This window comes from Schistocerca serialis, chromosome 4 (assembly GCF_023864345.2).
Source record: "Schistocerca serialis cubense isolate TAMUIC-IGC-003099 chromosome 4, iqSchSeri2.2, whole genome shotgun sequence".
NCBI classification, from domain to species: domain Eukaryota; kingdom Metazoa; phylum Arthropoda; class Insecta; order Orthoptera; family Acrididae; genus Schistocerca; species Schistocerca serialis.
In genome coordinates, this window is record NC_064641.1 from 52,267,120 (window position 1) to 52,283,491 (window position 16,372).

The following is a 16,372-nucleotide window of genomic DNA, read 5'->3' on the forward strand; positions in this document are numbered from 1 at the left end:
CGAATGCAGAATAACAATAACAGTAAGCGCTACATGCGGACACTGCGACAGCTAGACCAAACCACCACAGTGCGCTACAGACACACTCGTAAACACGGTCGTCATCGTAAATGCGTCCCTGCAGAAGCTGCTCGCCGACCGTGGCCCGTGTTTGTTACAACACGCAACTGAACGTCGGAGGTTTCAAGCGTCAACTTTAGGTTACAATATCTCCAGATGTAATTAACATTTTACAATGCAACAAACGGCACTGATTACGTATTTGTTTATATGTTCAGATGTGCTAACAAAACTAACGTGGTTCCATTTAAAAAAAACGTAGGTTTGTGTTAAAAAACATACTTCCGTGCATTTTTGTATGGTTTGTATTAAACAATTACACTAGCCCCTCTCCTCACGTTCGGTCTGTGGAATCGGTTCGTCAGTATTTGATGTGGTTTACGAAATATATCCAGCGGTAACGTTAGGTGACTCACCCTGTATATTCAGATCTCCCAACTACAACAACTCGTACAGCCCCTACGTGGGACTTGTTTCAGTCAAAAGCAATCCATCCAGATCTTTGTTTACACAGTTGACAGCTGTTTTCACTCAGGGCTGGTCATGTCGCTACATAACGTCCACAAACCCCACACAAGTGTGTGCTGCTGTTGCTCCTGTTTTTCTCCATGTCGCATTTAACACGATAAGTAGTTAGCCAGGCTATTTCCATTGCTCCTACTTTATGTACCTCATCTTCTTCATCAAAATTTCTGCACGAAGTCCCTATGTTACCTGTCACCTGGCTAAGCTTAACACTAGGTTTCACGGTGCCTGTGACATGGTATTCTACACCTAGCTTTTCTTGTACCATTAGGCCTACATACATCCACGATCTTTTTCTTCCACTAGATTTTCCTACCGACCTAGTTTCCAAGATGTTTCTGCGGGTCTGCTGCACTCTACTTTGCTCAAAAAGTAGTTGAAGCTCTTCCCCTATTTAAGGTAATAAGTCAAACGGAATTCAAAGTGTGATTTCTGAGGTTTTCTCCTTTTATTTATTTCTCGTTACCTTTTGCCATTCCCATAGTCTCTTTCCCCGTTCAATGTGAGTAAATCAAAATACGCCATATCTAATTCTGCCTGAACGGCACAAATCTTTCTTACGTCTTCCACGAGTCCGTTGTCTCAACTGCATAATCAACAACTCCATGCGAGTGATCGTCTGGTACTTTTCTGGGCTCCCCACTACAATTGCCCCAATGAAACACCAACCCAAGCTTATACTAACTAATCTGTGGCAATATGTACATTTATCACATATGACGTTACTTTTATAGTAAACTAAAACAACGCTGACACTCTCTTAAACTGTGATGAAGTGAGACCTAGTGAAATTTATCTTCCGATGATTTACACAGATAACTTCCAGAAGAGGGTGGATGCAAACGCGAGAGTGTAAAAACCGCACAGATATCCCCTGAATGTAAGTTTTAGTTAACAGAAAACACAAAATGAATGAAAACTAAAATAGTACGCTATTTTTAATATCGGTATTAAACAGACACTATCCGAAATAAAGAAAACGCACTGCAATGTTTCCAAAACAACACGTAGCGCTACACCCTGATCGCACTGATGTCAGAGTGGTAAGAGTGTGCATCCGGCCACCACAATTGCAAACTACCAACAACCAATGAAATACAATACGTATTGTTTCTGGAAGATAATTCGCCCCTGAACCGGAGTTATATTTCAGAATTTCTGCATCGGCTCCAGATGTCGTATAATACCGATGTTTGTAAATGCTTACGGCAGCCTATGTACTATATGTATCCAGCAAAATTAGACACTTTCACAACCAGATTTTCAAAGGCAAATGGCTTCAGATGCAAATAGCAAAAATATCTGACAATAAAAAAATGGCTCTGAGCACTATGAGACTTAACATCTATGGTCTCAGTCCCCTAGAACGTAGAACTACTTAAACCTAACTAACCTAAGGACAGCACACAACACCCAGTCATCACGAGGCAGAGAAAATCCCTGACCCCGCCGGGAATCGAATCCGGGAACCCGGGCGTGGGATATCTGACAATACACAAATTATTCAAAGTGACGTGTGACATAAGAGTAAAGAAAAGAATCATTATTAAAAATATTTTCTTTCCAACCTAGAATACTTTGTCTCAGGAATGTGACTTCATAAGAACCAACAGTAGTTGGTCAGTGTTGCTATCCTAATTTGCTTTGACACTCTTTTCCATTTGAGAAATGTATGGTGTAACCGTTCTCTACGTTCATTACTGACAGTTCCAAGGTTATCAGGTAAGAACTCCCAATGGTTATTGAAGAAATGTAATTTAAGTTCCAAGTTATATTCCATAAGGTGGTATGATCTCAGAAGTTCTTGTACAATTCTGCGATAGTTTTCTGCCTTATGATTGCCTAAAAAGTTATTCTAAAAGAAGGAATGAAGATTGAGTTTTACTTCCTATCGACATCGATGTCATTAGATACAGTACCACAAGCCCTGACTTACAGCAAGGCTGGGCGAGGAAATCGGCGGTGCCCTTTCAAAGGAACCATCCCCGCATTTGCCTGGAGCGATTTAGGGAAATCACGAAAAATGTACATCTCGATGGCTGAACGCGAGTTTGAACTGTCGTCCTCTTGAATGTGAGTCTAGTGTGATAATCACTGTGCCACCTCGCTCAGTAAAGTTATTCTACATACATGTGAAATACAGTAATGCCATTCTTTCATCTTCACTCAACAAACCCAGGAAATGTTCATTGAACATTAATTCCTTACCTTGCGGTCTTACGAATATTCCTTCCTTTATTTTTGCTTCACAGTGCTCTGAAACTGCTCTCGCAAGTACATGAATTACGTGAAGTTTTTGCCCACAGCTTTCACAAAGTTTTTGACGATACCCAATTTAATGTACAGCAGACGTAAATATACATTTTCGTATTAACAAGAAAAATACTGACATATTTTTCTATCCAGGCGGTAGAGCATTTCGGACAGACCATCTTTTCCCCATAAAAGTGTTTATTTATTTATTTTTTCTCTGCTGTTCCACTCACATAAAAAGCAGCAGTTCTTTGGATGGCCAGTCTACGTATCGGGAATAGTCTTTCGTAGGAGACTGTCTACAGCTATTAAATCAGGGCCGCCCATGGTTTGCCTCACTTCACACGTGCAGCGTGTGAGGTCAGCGTGGGGCAAAGTCCCGGCCTGTTATTCGGCTTTGCTCGGTCCTCCTCGGAAGTACCAGCAACACCGCAACATTTCATATAGCATTGGGGTGCGGCATTTTGCGGTCGGCACAACTCCCAGAGTTCGGCAGAATCGTGGTGCCAGTGATGTTCACCCATCGCTGTTTGTTCGTGATAAGGACTTTCACAAGTCCAGTGGGTGTTTGCATAAAGAGTGGCAATATAGCGATCAATCATCACAATCCTTTAAAATGAATGAGAGTAACAGAGGAGAGGGATGAGATTTCTTAATTTGCATAAGCTTGTTTGCTACAAAACAACATTATAGTACCATAATTAAACTTTTAGATGACAATGGAAGAGCAAGACTTGCTATAGTTGTTACCGGTAGGTTCGAACAACACGTAAGTGTTAAGGAGATGCTTCGGGAACTCGAATGGGAATCGCTGGAGGAGAGACGATGTTCTTTTCGAGAAACACTATGGAGAAAATTTAGAGAAACGGCATTTGGACCTGACTGCCAAACGATTCTATTGCCGCCAAAATACATTGCGCGTAAGGACCACAAAGACAAGATACGGTAAATTAGGGCTCATTCGGAGACATATAGACTTCCTTTTTTTTCATCGCTCTATCTGCGAGTGGAACAGGAAAGGAAATGACTAGTAGTGGTATAGAGTGCCCTCCACCACGCACCGCACGGTGGCTTGCAGAGTATATACAGGGTGTTTCAAAAATGACCGGTATATTTGAAACGGCAATAAAAACTAAACGAGCAGCGATAGAAATACACCGTTTGTTGCAATATGCTTGGGACAACAGTACATTTTCAGGCAGACAAACTTTCGAAATTACAATAGTTACAATTTTCAACAACAGATGGCGCTGCAAGTGATGTGAAAGATATAGAAGACAACGCAGTCTGTGGGTGCGCCATTCTGTACGTCGTCTTTCTGCTGTAAGCGTGTGCTGTTCACAACGTGCAAGTGTGCTGTAGACAACATGGTTTATTCCTTAGAACAGAGGATTTTTCTGGTGTTGGAATTCCACCGCCTAGAACACAGTGTTGTTGCAACAAGACGAAGTTTTCAACGGAGGTTTAATGTAACCAAAGGACCGAAAAGCGATACAATAAAGGATCTGTTTGAAAAATTTCAACGGACTGGGAACGTGACGGATGAACGTGCTGGAAAGGTAGGGCGACCGCGTACGGCAACCACAGAGGGCAACGCGCAGCTAGTGCAGCAGGTGATCCAACAGCGGCCTCGGGTTTCCGTTCGCCGTGTTGCAGCTGCGGTCCAAATGACGCCAACGTCCAAGTATCGTCTCATGCATCAGAGTTTACACCTCTATCCATACAAAATTCAAACGCGGCAACCCCTCAGCGCCGCTACCATTGCTGCACGAGAGACATTTGCTAACTATATAGTGCACAGGATTGATGACGGCGATATGCATGTGGGCAGCATTTGGTTTACTGACGAAGCTTATTTTTACCTGGATGGCTTCGTCAATAAACAGAACTGGCGCATATGGGGAACCGAAAAGCCCCATGTTGCAGTCCCATCGTCCCTGCATCCTCAAAAAGTACTGGTCTGGGCCGCCATTTCTTCCAAAGGAATCATTGGCCCATTTATCAGATCCGAAACGATTACTGCATCACGCTATCTGGACATTCTTCGTGAATTTGTGGCGGTACAAACTGCCTTAGACGACACTGCGAACACCTCGTGGTTTATGCAAGATGGTGCCCGGCCACATCGCACGGCCGACGTCTTTAATTTACTGAATGAATATTTCGATGATCGTGTGATTGCTTTGGGCTATCCGAAACATACAGGAGGCGGCGTGGATTGGCCTCCCTATTCGCCAGACATGAACCCCTGTGACTTCTTTCTGTGGGGACACTTGAAAGACCAGGTGTACCGCCAGAATCCAGAAACAATTGAACAGCTGAAGCAGTACATCTCATCTACATGTGAAGCCATTCCGCCAGACACGTTGTCAAATGTTTCGGGTAATTTCATTCAGAGACTACGCCATATTATTGCTACGCATGGTGGATATGTGGAAAATATCGTACTATAGAGTTTCCCAGACCGCAGCGCCATCTGTTGTTGAAAATTGTAACTACTGTAATTTCGAAAGTTTGTCTGCCTGAAAATGTACTGTTGTCCCAAGCATATTGCAACAAACGGTGTATTTCTATCGCTGCTCGTTTAGTTTTTATTGCCGTTTCAAATATACCGGTCATTTTTGAAACACCCTGTATATATACACTACTGGCCATTAAAATTGCTACACCAACAAGAAATGCAGATGATAAACGGGTATTCATTGGACAAATATATTATACTAGAACTGACATATGATCACATTTTCACGCAATTTGGGTGCAAAGATCCTGAGAAATCAGTACCCAGAACAGCCACCTCTGGCCGTGATAACGGCCTTGATACGCCTGGGCATTGAGTCAAACAGAGCTTGGATGGCGTGCACAGGTACAGCTACCCATGCAGCTTAAACAAGATACCCCAGTTCATCAAGAGTAGTGACTGGCGTATTGTGACGAGCCAGTTGCTCGACCACCATTGACGAGACGTTTTCAGTTGGTGAGAGATCTGGGGAATGTGCTGACCAGGGCAGCAGTCGAACATTTTCTGTATCCAGAAAGGCCCGTACAGGACCTGCAACATGCGGTCGTGCATTATCCTACTGAAATGTACGGTTTCGTAGGGATCGAATGAAGGGTTGAGCCACGGGTCGTAACACATCTGAAATGAAACATCCATTGTTCAAAGTGCCATCAATGCGAACAAGAGGTGACCGAGACGTGTAACCAATGGCACCCCATACCATCACGCCGGATGATACGCCAGTATGGCGATGACCAATACACGCTTCCAGTGTGCGTTCACCGCGATGTCGCCAAACACGGGTGCGAGCATCATGATGCTGTAAACAGAACCTGGATTCATCCGAAAAAATGACGTTTTGCCATTCGTGCACCCAGGTTCGTAGTTGAGTTCACCATCGCAGGCTCTCCTGTCTGTGATGCAGCGTCAAGGGTAACCGCAGCCATGGTCTCCGAGCTGATAGTCCATGCTGAAGCAAACGTCGTCGAACTGTTCGTGCAGATGGTTGTTGTCTTGCAAACGTCCCCATCTGTTGACTCAGGGATCGAGACGTGGCTGCACGATCCGTTACAGCCATGCAGATAAGATACCTGTCATCTCGACTGCTAGTGATACGAGGCCGTTGGGATCCAGCACGGCGCTCCGTATTACCCTCCTGAACCCACCGATTCCATATTCTGCTAACAGTCATCGCGATAGGCTACAATCAGACCTTTATCAAAGTCGGAAACGTGATAGAACGCATTTGTCCTCCTTACACGAGGCATCACAACGACGTTTCACCAGGCAACACCTGTCAACTGCTGCTTGTGTATGAGAAATCAGTTGGAAACGTTCCTCATGTCAGCACGTTGTAGGTGTCGCCACCGGCGCCAACCTTGTGTGAATGCTCTGAAAAGCTAATCATTTGCATATCACAGCATTTTCTTCCTGTCGGTTAAATTTCGCTTCTGCAGCACGTCATCTTCATGGTGTAACAATTTTAATGGCCAGTAGTGTAGATGTGCGATGTGGATAGGATTCATTATTCTGTACATCAAGAAGCACTTTGCTCTGAATTTACGGGCATGGACCACCTGAACAAATTGCAGGTACGCTTAGTAAGATTCCTAGTCTCACACATTATTCCATTTTCATCTGCAACAGTTTTCAATGGCAATGAACAAAGAGTAAGGAGACTTATTACTGCAAAAGCCTGCTGGTTAAGTTGAGGGGAGTGCCTGGAAAGATTTTTCGATTTAAATTTCACTATTATTGAATTCATGAAGGAAAAAGGAGTGCAGGAACGAAAATTAGAACATTCGGAATGAATAGCAGACTTTGCGATTTACGGGGCCTTGATTGCACACTGCTTAAAGTAACTGTAAGGTAACTTCTTTCTGATTTGATGGGGACGCATTGAAAAAGAAAATTGCATTGCACAAGGACAGGTTCTGACAAAAACAATCCAGTTCCCTAAGTTCACTGGCATTAAAGAAAGCGCGAGAATTCATAGTGGCCTTGCAAGAATTACAAAAATAGTTTTATAAAGGTTTTGAGGACACTATGGATCTTACATCTGTTTTCGAGGTGTTGTCGAAACCGCTTGCCGTTTCAGTTGAATGCACACCTGTGAGAGTACAGATGTAACTGGTTGACCTGCAATGGAATCCCAGTTTTAATTACAAATATTTTTACGTTAAAAGTGTGCAGGACCTCTACATTATTTCTCTCAGATAGATTTTCCACGTCTCCATAATAAGGTTGCAAAAGTGATACAATATTTCAACTGGCATATTTGTGTGAAAGACCTTTTTTTCGATTACGAAATTAAATAAGTCAGGATTACATGGCAACTTGAGTGCAAAACTCTGTGAAATTTTCTGCGTCTCCATAAACCGACAGTCTACACCAGGTACAAATTATACAGGGTGTTTCAAAAAGGACTTTATAACTTTGAAAATTCATGTAAATTAATTCATTGTACCTACGGAGGTGACTGGAGTGTCAATTTGTATGGAAATACGTCAAGTTTCGTATCGCATAGTTCGCTAATGCCAAATCGCACCGTAAAGAGCGCTAGCGGCAGTTGCGTTAAAGATGGCTGCCTTCCCTGTACCCAAACATGCTAGTTGTGTGTTTTGGTTTGAAGAATCCAAGTCAGCAACAACAGTTCAGTGTAATTTCCATACCAAGTATACTAAAGATCCTTCTAATAGGCCTACAGTTTATGAACAGTATAAATATTTTGTAGAACAGAGTGCTCAGTAAGATATGGATAATCATCAGGTCGACCGAGCACATCTGACGACGTCGTTGAGCGAGTGAGACAACGTTTTGTCGACAGACCTACAAAATCGACCTGGCGTGCTTCTCGCGAACTGCAAATCCCACATATGACTGTTTGGTGCGTTTTAAGAAACCATTTGCATTTGAAACCTTACAAATTGACGATCGTACAAGCAATAAGAGACACTGATAAAATCGCTCACAAGAACTTCTATGCCACTTAAGCGGCAAAGTTAACATATATAACTGTATGATTTGGGGCTGGGAACATCCACATTGAATATAGGAACATGTTTTGATAGCCCTAAACCGAGCGTTTTTTGTACATTGAACAAGAACAAAGTGTATGGCCCCTTTTTTTTGTGAGAGAAACATCAACGGGATAGTGTGCCTGGGTAGGTTACAACAATTTTTGATACCACAGATCGATGAGAATGACTAAGTACGAAATGTTTACTTCATGAAAGGTAGCGCACCATCCTGCTACCTGGCTGATGTCCGGGATTTTCTCAGTGACCACTTTCCAGGTCAATAGATTGGCCATGATACGCCAATTGTGTGGAACCCACATTCCCCAGACCTGATAACAATCGATTTTTTTATGGGGATTCAGCAAGGATATCGTGTTTGTACCAGCTGTGCCGGATTCTCTACCTGAACTAAGAGAAGAATTTATGCCTCCACTGAGCAAGCTACACCTGCAGTGCGTCAGCGAGTTTGGGAAGAAATTGACTTCCAGTGGGATGTATGCAGGATAAACAACGGAAGCCACACACAACATCTTTAGTTTAAGTTTCCTACAAACTCAGCTTTATATCTTCTTTCAGTAAATTTATACGAATTTTTAAAGTTGTTAAGTTCTTTTTTAAACACCCTGTATTATGTCTTCAGCGCGCCAAAACTAAATAATTAATTTTGGAAACTTGTTTTGTTTGTGATCGTTGTTGTTGAGAAGTTTCCCCACCTCTCCCTCCTCGCGCTCAGACGGCGCGGCGTGGCCTTGGGGGAAATGTGAAGTGAGGCTGAGTGCATTGGCACTTGGGCCAGGGTATGGCTCACGAGCCGATATCTTGGTCACCCCTATGTTACAGCATATGGAAAAAGCATATTTGTGCCATCAGCTGTACAATTTCATGTTTATTCTGTACTGGTTTCGATTGTTACAGTCTTCTACAAGGATAAAAACATTGTATGTCAATGGATCAATGATACATTTGATAATAATCGCAGTTTTAATAATTATTACATGCGGAGTTATCGTCAAATGTGTGCTACTGTAATTATACCAAAGCACACAATGGATATATGGACTGTCTTGAGACAGACTGTTACGAGAATTAGATAGGTTTTACATTTGTATGTCTCATGTATGACAGAACAGTATGGTTGATCCAATGATGTACAATGTTTTTCTCCTTGGAGAATCATTGTAATGATCAAAACCAAAAATAAACGTAATAGTGTTGAGCTGATGGCACAAATATTCTTTTACAAATATCGGGAAGAATTGCTAATACCTTGAAATCTCCACATATTTGCCATTTGTATTTCTCAACGAGGTAAGTGTGAATAATCGGTATTCTGTGCCCATTGTAGAGAAGTATTGCTTTCAGACTAACTGTGCTGCCATCTATGAATAACAGCCAATATCTCCTTCATTGTGTCCTGTTTGTTCATCGCTGTCTTTGTCTTCACTGTCAGTCACATTCTCAGGAGACAATGGTACAGGTAATTCTTCACGGCAACGTATAGGCTTTATAGCACATGGTAAATTACGATATTACACAGTTTTCCTAGTTTTCGAGCTGATTCCATTCATTTCTCTCAGACAAAAATTACAGTTCGTTGTGGTTACCTCCTAATCATGGAAATAGTAAAGGGCGTGCGACGTGATCCTTGTAACCAGGCTGTCAGCAGTGCAGCACATGACAAAAAACATTTTGGTGGGGCCCAGTACTTGTCCTGATCGCCAACCTTACACGTTTACAAGACTGTTAGGATATCGTTTCCGCGATTTCAGGGTAAACTCTTTACTAATATAGCAAAAGTAATTTGTGGTATTTACACACGTACGAGGAATTTCTTATTCTGAATTAACACAAATCGCAAACCAGAAATCTTCACTAGTTTAGAAAACTAAGCGGTTGTTTACAATTGCCAGAACTTTTAATGCTGAGACGTAAGTGGCACCAAACAGTGATTCTACATGTTCAATGGGGGCTCTTCGTCAGTGCTGTGAAACCACCTCCACTTCTTGACGGTATATTTCTGGGCTTATAGCCTTGTGTAGCAATTACTTGTACATGTTGTGATTATTTTTCGACAGTTAAATCTGCATAAAATTTAAGTCACGGAAGATTTACCAATACGCAGTATTTTCAAGTATATCGATAGACAGAAGATAGCGTGCGACAAGACAAATGATCCCAATAGTAAGAATTGATTTTATATTCTAACACCTCCTACGATATACTAATGAGCCCCATTCCTATTTTATATAACAAAAAGCTTGTTGGCCAGTGTTAGTAGTCTGTCTCTGTATTTTAAACTCTTATCTTCTAAGGATTATGAATATCCACTTCATCATGCATTCTCCAATGCTTTCTCTTGGACCACAAGTGTTAGAAAAGTATTCTGATTTTCTTCCACTCAGCTTTCCATTATCAAGAGCATCAACATAAATCCTTTTCCGGTTTGTTTTCCTATCGTGAAATTGATCTTCCAATACGTCTTCAACGTCTCTTTGTATTCCAAGAAATACATCATTTTCAATAAGTTCTACCGTTAAAATCAGCACTATATCAAGCACTGCTGGGCAGTTTTGAGTCTTCGCTTGTTTCAAGGGCAGAGACGAGCGAGGGCAAATAAGATGAACTCTGCATTCCAGAAAGCCAGAAACGTATACAAGAAGAAGGCTCTGTTCGTGTGACACCAAAATTAAACATTATAATACAATAGTGAGATCTGAGGCTCCCGAAGACGCCGAAACACTAAAACTAGAGAGGAAAGAGGGTGGTATAAACAAAAGTGTGAAAACAGAAAGAAGATTGATTAGAAGCATAGTTGTCTCGAGGACAGGAGAAATAAAATAGTGCAGGCCACGATCTAACAAAGAAATCTATGAACATGTGGGAACGCAATACACACAATGTAGTTCTGCGGACATTTGGCTAGAATGGATGGTGACAGACTGACGAAGCATATCTTTAGTAAAGTTATGAAGCTGAAAGGACAACTATCATGATTTACGCAGACATAAATGACTTCAAAGAAACAGACGTCAACATAATGAACACACATAAAAGGAATTAAATTAGGAAGAAAGTCCAGAAAGTGGTATTCAGGGACGAAAGGAAGTAAAAGAAAACATTGTCAAACAACTTCGAAAGCAGAGATGAGAACTGATGAAACGAATGTGGAAGAAGAAGAAGAATGCATGCATCAAGAACTGAAATATTGATTTAAAGTGCTGTATAAAAGGGCTATTTGCATATATAAATAAAATAAATGTGTTATGTAATGTTTGCAGATATACTGCTCGTAATTCTTTAATTTTAGGCCAGTGAAAGTTTCGTAAGCTTAATATACTGTTTGATTCTACTTATAATTTTTTGGGATCTTATGTTGTAACGTGTCGCCTTGGAATAGCACAGGAAGAGTGTTGTACCTTCAGGACAGTATACCTAGGAACCCACGACCTTTCCTGGTCAGTGTTTCGATGTAGTGACCGATTTGAGAATAACATGTAGAAATGCGCACTACAAAGCACCATAACCGCTATCCGGCGTTTTATACTGTTTCTATTGTTGAGGAATGTCAGGTTGTGTTTCGTGCAGCATTCGTGTAATCTATTAAAACTGTTTCGAAGATGTTAATTCTTCTGTTACAGAATTTTATGCTGAGTAAAATATTATATGTTTTTGAAACTAGGTATATAACCTGTGGAGATAAATCCACACTTTACCATTCATACCGTCTAGCACCTTGAAACAAAAGGAGGTTGTCTAGCATGGAAGACGTAATATTTCCAAATGAATTGATTTTCTTTAATGTCTTAACAGTTTTACCTGACTTGAAAATGGAAATTTGTGTTAGTCAGCAAATGTATTTGACTTGTAACTTTTTTTTCATACTATTTCTTTTTACTTTGGTTTCACTTGGCTGATTGTTGGTATGTAACAGACTATAAAATACACTATTGACAATATTTTCTCAATTTTTAAATTTAAATAGAATATTTGTTCCTGGGTAAATGACCATGTTGCACCTTGGAACATTTTTTCACTTTTGGAAAAGTCTTACTTTTTCGCAATAATTTTTCTAATTTCAGAAAAAAGACTGTAGCACAGAAAAGTGAAAGCTATCATTTAAAAACCGAACAAGAGAATATACCAGCAGAAAAATGCTCCTACCAGAGTACAAAAAATGTGAAAGTGCTCCTATTTATTTAGGACTCTGTAAATTGGGCTACCAGATGACTCATTTTATCTTCCTCGATACGTTTAAAAAAATTTCCAAAAATGTTGATGTGCGAACGTTCTCACTCCTTTAAAACACACAACTGACCTCTAACGCTCACAAACTCCCCTAACAGTAACTCGCTCACACACAGAAATCCACTCCCACTTGCCCATTCTCATTCTGCCCAGCTCATTGTCATTATCTCTTTGTCTCTCTCACTGTCATTGTCTCCTGTGTCACATCAAGAGTCTCCTCCGTTCTGTCCTGCACTGTCACTCTCTCTCTCTCGCTCTCTCTTACTGCTACTCTCATTTATTCCTTCCCACTGCTGCTCTCTCTTTGCCCTGTCACTATCTCCCCCTTCCTCGTTGTCATTTTCATAGTTTCTGCCTCTCATTATCACTGGCTCTTAACTACATCCACTTTGTCCTTCTCTTTATTCCTCTGCCACTGGCATCGTCTCCTCTTCACACTTTTCCTAGCATTGTTCTGTCACTGTCAACAATGTTCCACTGCCACTGCCACTGTGTCCCTCTCTTTCTCTGCCACAAACACTTATGAAACGTCCCCTTAGAAAAATTATTGAATTACTGTGCTGATAAATCTCTTACGTTATTTGATTTTCAAACAGCTGAGCAGAACTGAACGTACTCAGACATTTCGCTCTGTTCTGATCAACACTAAACTGACACACAATAGTTTTTTTGATCAACGCAATCTGACTTTCAAAAATCCCTACAAACGAATGGCCCTGACTAACATTAAACTATACCTTTCACAAACCACTTACCTCACAAAAATCTTCGTTACTCTAACTACTGCAATACAGCGAGCGCCACTACTGCCAGCTAAATAAAAGATTCAAACTACTGAAGGCACTGATTACTGATATGCATAGTTAGCAAATGAAAGATTTTGATACAGAAAAAACAATGTATTTACCTTAATAGTGTTCAAAAGTCATTATATATATATATATATATATATATATATATATATATATATAGCAGTTCATGACATCCATTCTTACAAATGTATTGTTTCTGATGGACACACGTCCAGATCATCCGCTCTCAAAAATCCGCCATCTCACTTCCCCACATCCACCACTGCTGGCGGCTCATCTCCAACTGCGCAAAGCTACGCGCTGTTAACAGCCAACTGCCCAACACTACAATAGCAAATTCCAACAATGCCATCCAGCCACAGACTGCACACAGCACAGCCAGTGATTTTCATACAGAGCGCTACGTGGCGTTACCAACATAAAAACCTAAACAGTCTACTTACACACTGTCTACTGCCTCCCAGTATTTATTACCTTTCCGTCTCTTTCCCATTGCCACTGTCTCCTTCCATCTTAGCATAGAGAAGTGCGAATACACTCCTGGAAATTGAAATAAGAACACCGTGAATTCATTGTCTCAGGAAGGGGAAACTTTATTGACACATTCCTGGGGTCAGATATATCACATGATCACACTGACAGAACCACAGGCACATAGACACAGGCAACAGAGCATGCACAATGTCGGCACTAGTACAGTGTATATCCACCTTTCGCAGCAATGCAGGCTGCTATTCTCCCATGGAGACGATCGTAGAATGCTGGATGTAGTCCTGTGGAACGGCTTGCCATGCCATTTCCACCTGGCGCCTCAGTTGGACCAGCGTTCGTGCTGGACGTGCAGACCGCGTGAGACGACGCTTCATCCAGTCCCAAACATGCTCAATGGGGGACAGATCCGGAGATCTTGCTGGCCAGGGTAGTTGACTTACACCTTCTAGAGCACGTTGGGTGGCACGGGATACATGCGGACGTGCATTGTCCTGTTGGAACAGCAAGTTCCCTTGCCGGTCTAGGAATGGTAGAACGATGGGTTCGATGACGGTTTGGATGTACCGTGCACTATTCAGTGTCCCCTCGACGATCACCAGTGGTGTACGGCCAGTGTAGGAGATCGCTCCCCACACCATGATGCCGGGTGTTGGCCCTGTGTACCTCGGTCGTATGCAGTCCTGATTGTGGCGCTCACCTGCACGGCGCCAAACACTCATACGACCATCATTGGCACCAAGGCAGAAGCGACTCTCATCGCTGAAGACGACACGTCTCCATTCGTCCCTCCATTCACGCCTGTCGCGACACCACTGGAGGCGGGCTGCACGATGTTAGGGCGTGAGCGGAAGACGGCATAACGGTGTGCGGGACCGTAGCCCAGCTTCATGGAGACGGTTGCGAATGGTCCTCGCCGATACCCCAGGAGCAACAGTGTCCCTAATTTGCTGGGAAGTGGCGGTGCGGTCCCCTACGGCACTGCGTAGGATCCTACGGTCTTGGCGTGCATCCGTGCGTCGCTGCGGTCCGGTCCCAGGTCGACGGGCTCGTGCACCTTCCGCCGACCACTGGCGACAACATCGATGTACTGTGGAGACCTCACGCCCCACGTGTTGAGCAATTCGGCGGTACGTCCACCCGGCCTCCCGCATGCCCACTATACGTCTCGCTCAAAGTCCGTCAACTGCACATACGGTTCAGGTCCACGCTGTCGCGGCATGCTACCAGTGTTAAAGACTGCGATGGAGCTCCGTATGCCACGGCAAACTGGCTGACACTGACGGCGGCGGTGCACAAATGCTGCACAGCTAGCGCCATTCGACGGCCAACACCGCGGTTCCTGGTGTGTCCGCTGTGCCGTGCGTGTGATCATTGCTTGTACAGCCCTCTCGCAGTGTCCGGAGCAAGTATGGTGGGTCTGACACACCGGTGTCAATGTGTTCTTTTTTCCATTTCCAGGAGTGTATGTTCGCATGCCAAACGTTTTGGGAAAATTTTAAAGCTGCTCAGGAAGGTAGAATCAGGCAGTTAGTACCCAACCTTTCAGCCAAATTCTTTTAAATAAGCATATTCTAATTTTTTGTGCTCCGATAGGAACACTTTTCCGCTGGTTTCCTTCTTTTCCCTGCTGTAGCAGAGCATGTCACTTATATGAAAAGGACCGTACAGGACTGTAGAATACTGATAGTTTACTCATGTGAAATTGAAGCAACGCAAAATTAGTTTTACACCGCAGATCAGATTTTACGTGCAAAAAATTTTTGCATATGCTTCAGTACTACAAGGGGTTCCCAGAAACCTTACGATGATAACAGAGGCGCTTTACAGCATGTTACTCCGTGCTACGCCACTTAATAAACTCCGTTTTCGCCTCGCAACGGATTTCACTTGCGTATTTTTAAGTATACAAGTAGGAGCCTCTGTGTCTCGAAAATGGATTGAGATACTGTATCAAGAAAATTTTCGAGGTGGCTCGAAATCGGGATCTTAGGAATATATCGAAAAAATTTCATCCATTTGCTGTCCTTAACCGTCTTGGAACAGCGACTCGGTTGTCGTACCCAAATACCATGTTCTTGGATTGTTTCTCGATAACGACGGGTAGTAGGCTAACTTTGAATCTCTGTATCTCAGAAATTGTTTGGATTCCGTAGAAACACTGGAACACGTGAAGCAATACTGACCTTACGACTTATCTTAGAAGAAAGATTAAGGAAAGGCAAACCTACGTTTCTAGCATTTGTAGACTTAGAGAAAGCTTTTGACAATGTTGACTGGAATACTCTCTTTCAAATTCTAAAGGTGGCAGGGGTAAAATACAGGGAGCGAAAGGCTATTTACAATTTGTACAGAAACCAGATGGCAGTTATAAGGGTCGAGGGGCACGAAAGGGAAGCAGTGGTTGGGAAAGGAGTGAGACAGGGTTGTAGCCTCTCCCCGATGTTGTTCAATGTGTATATTGAGCA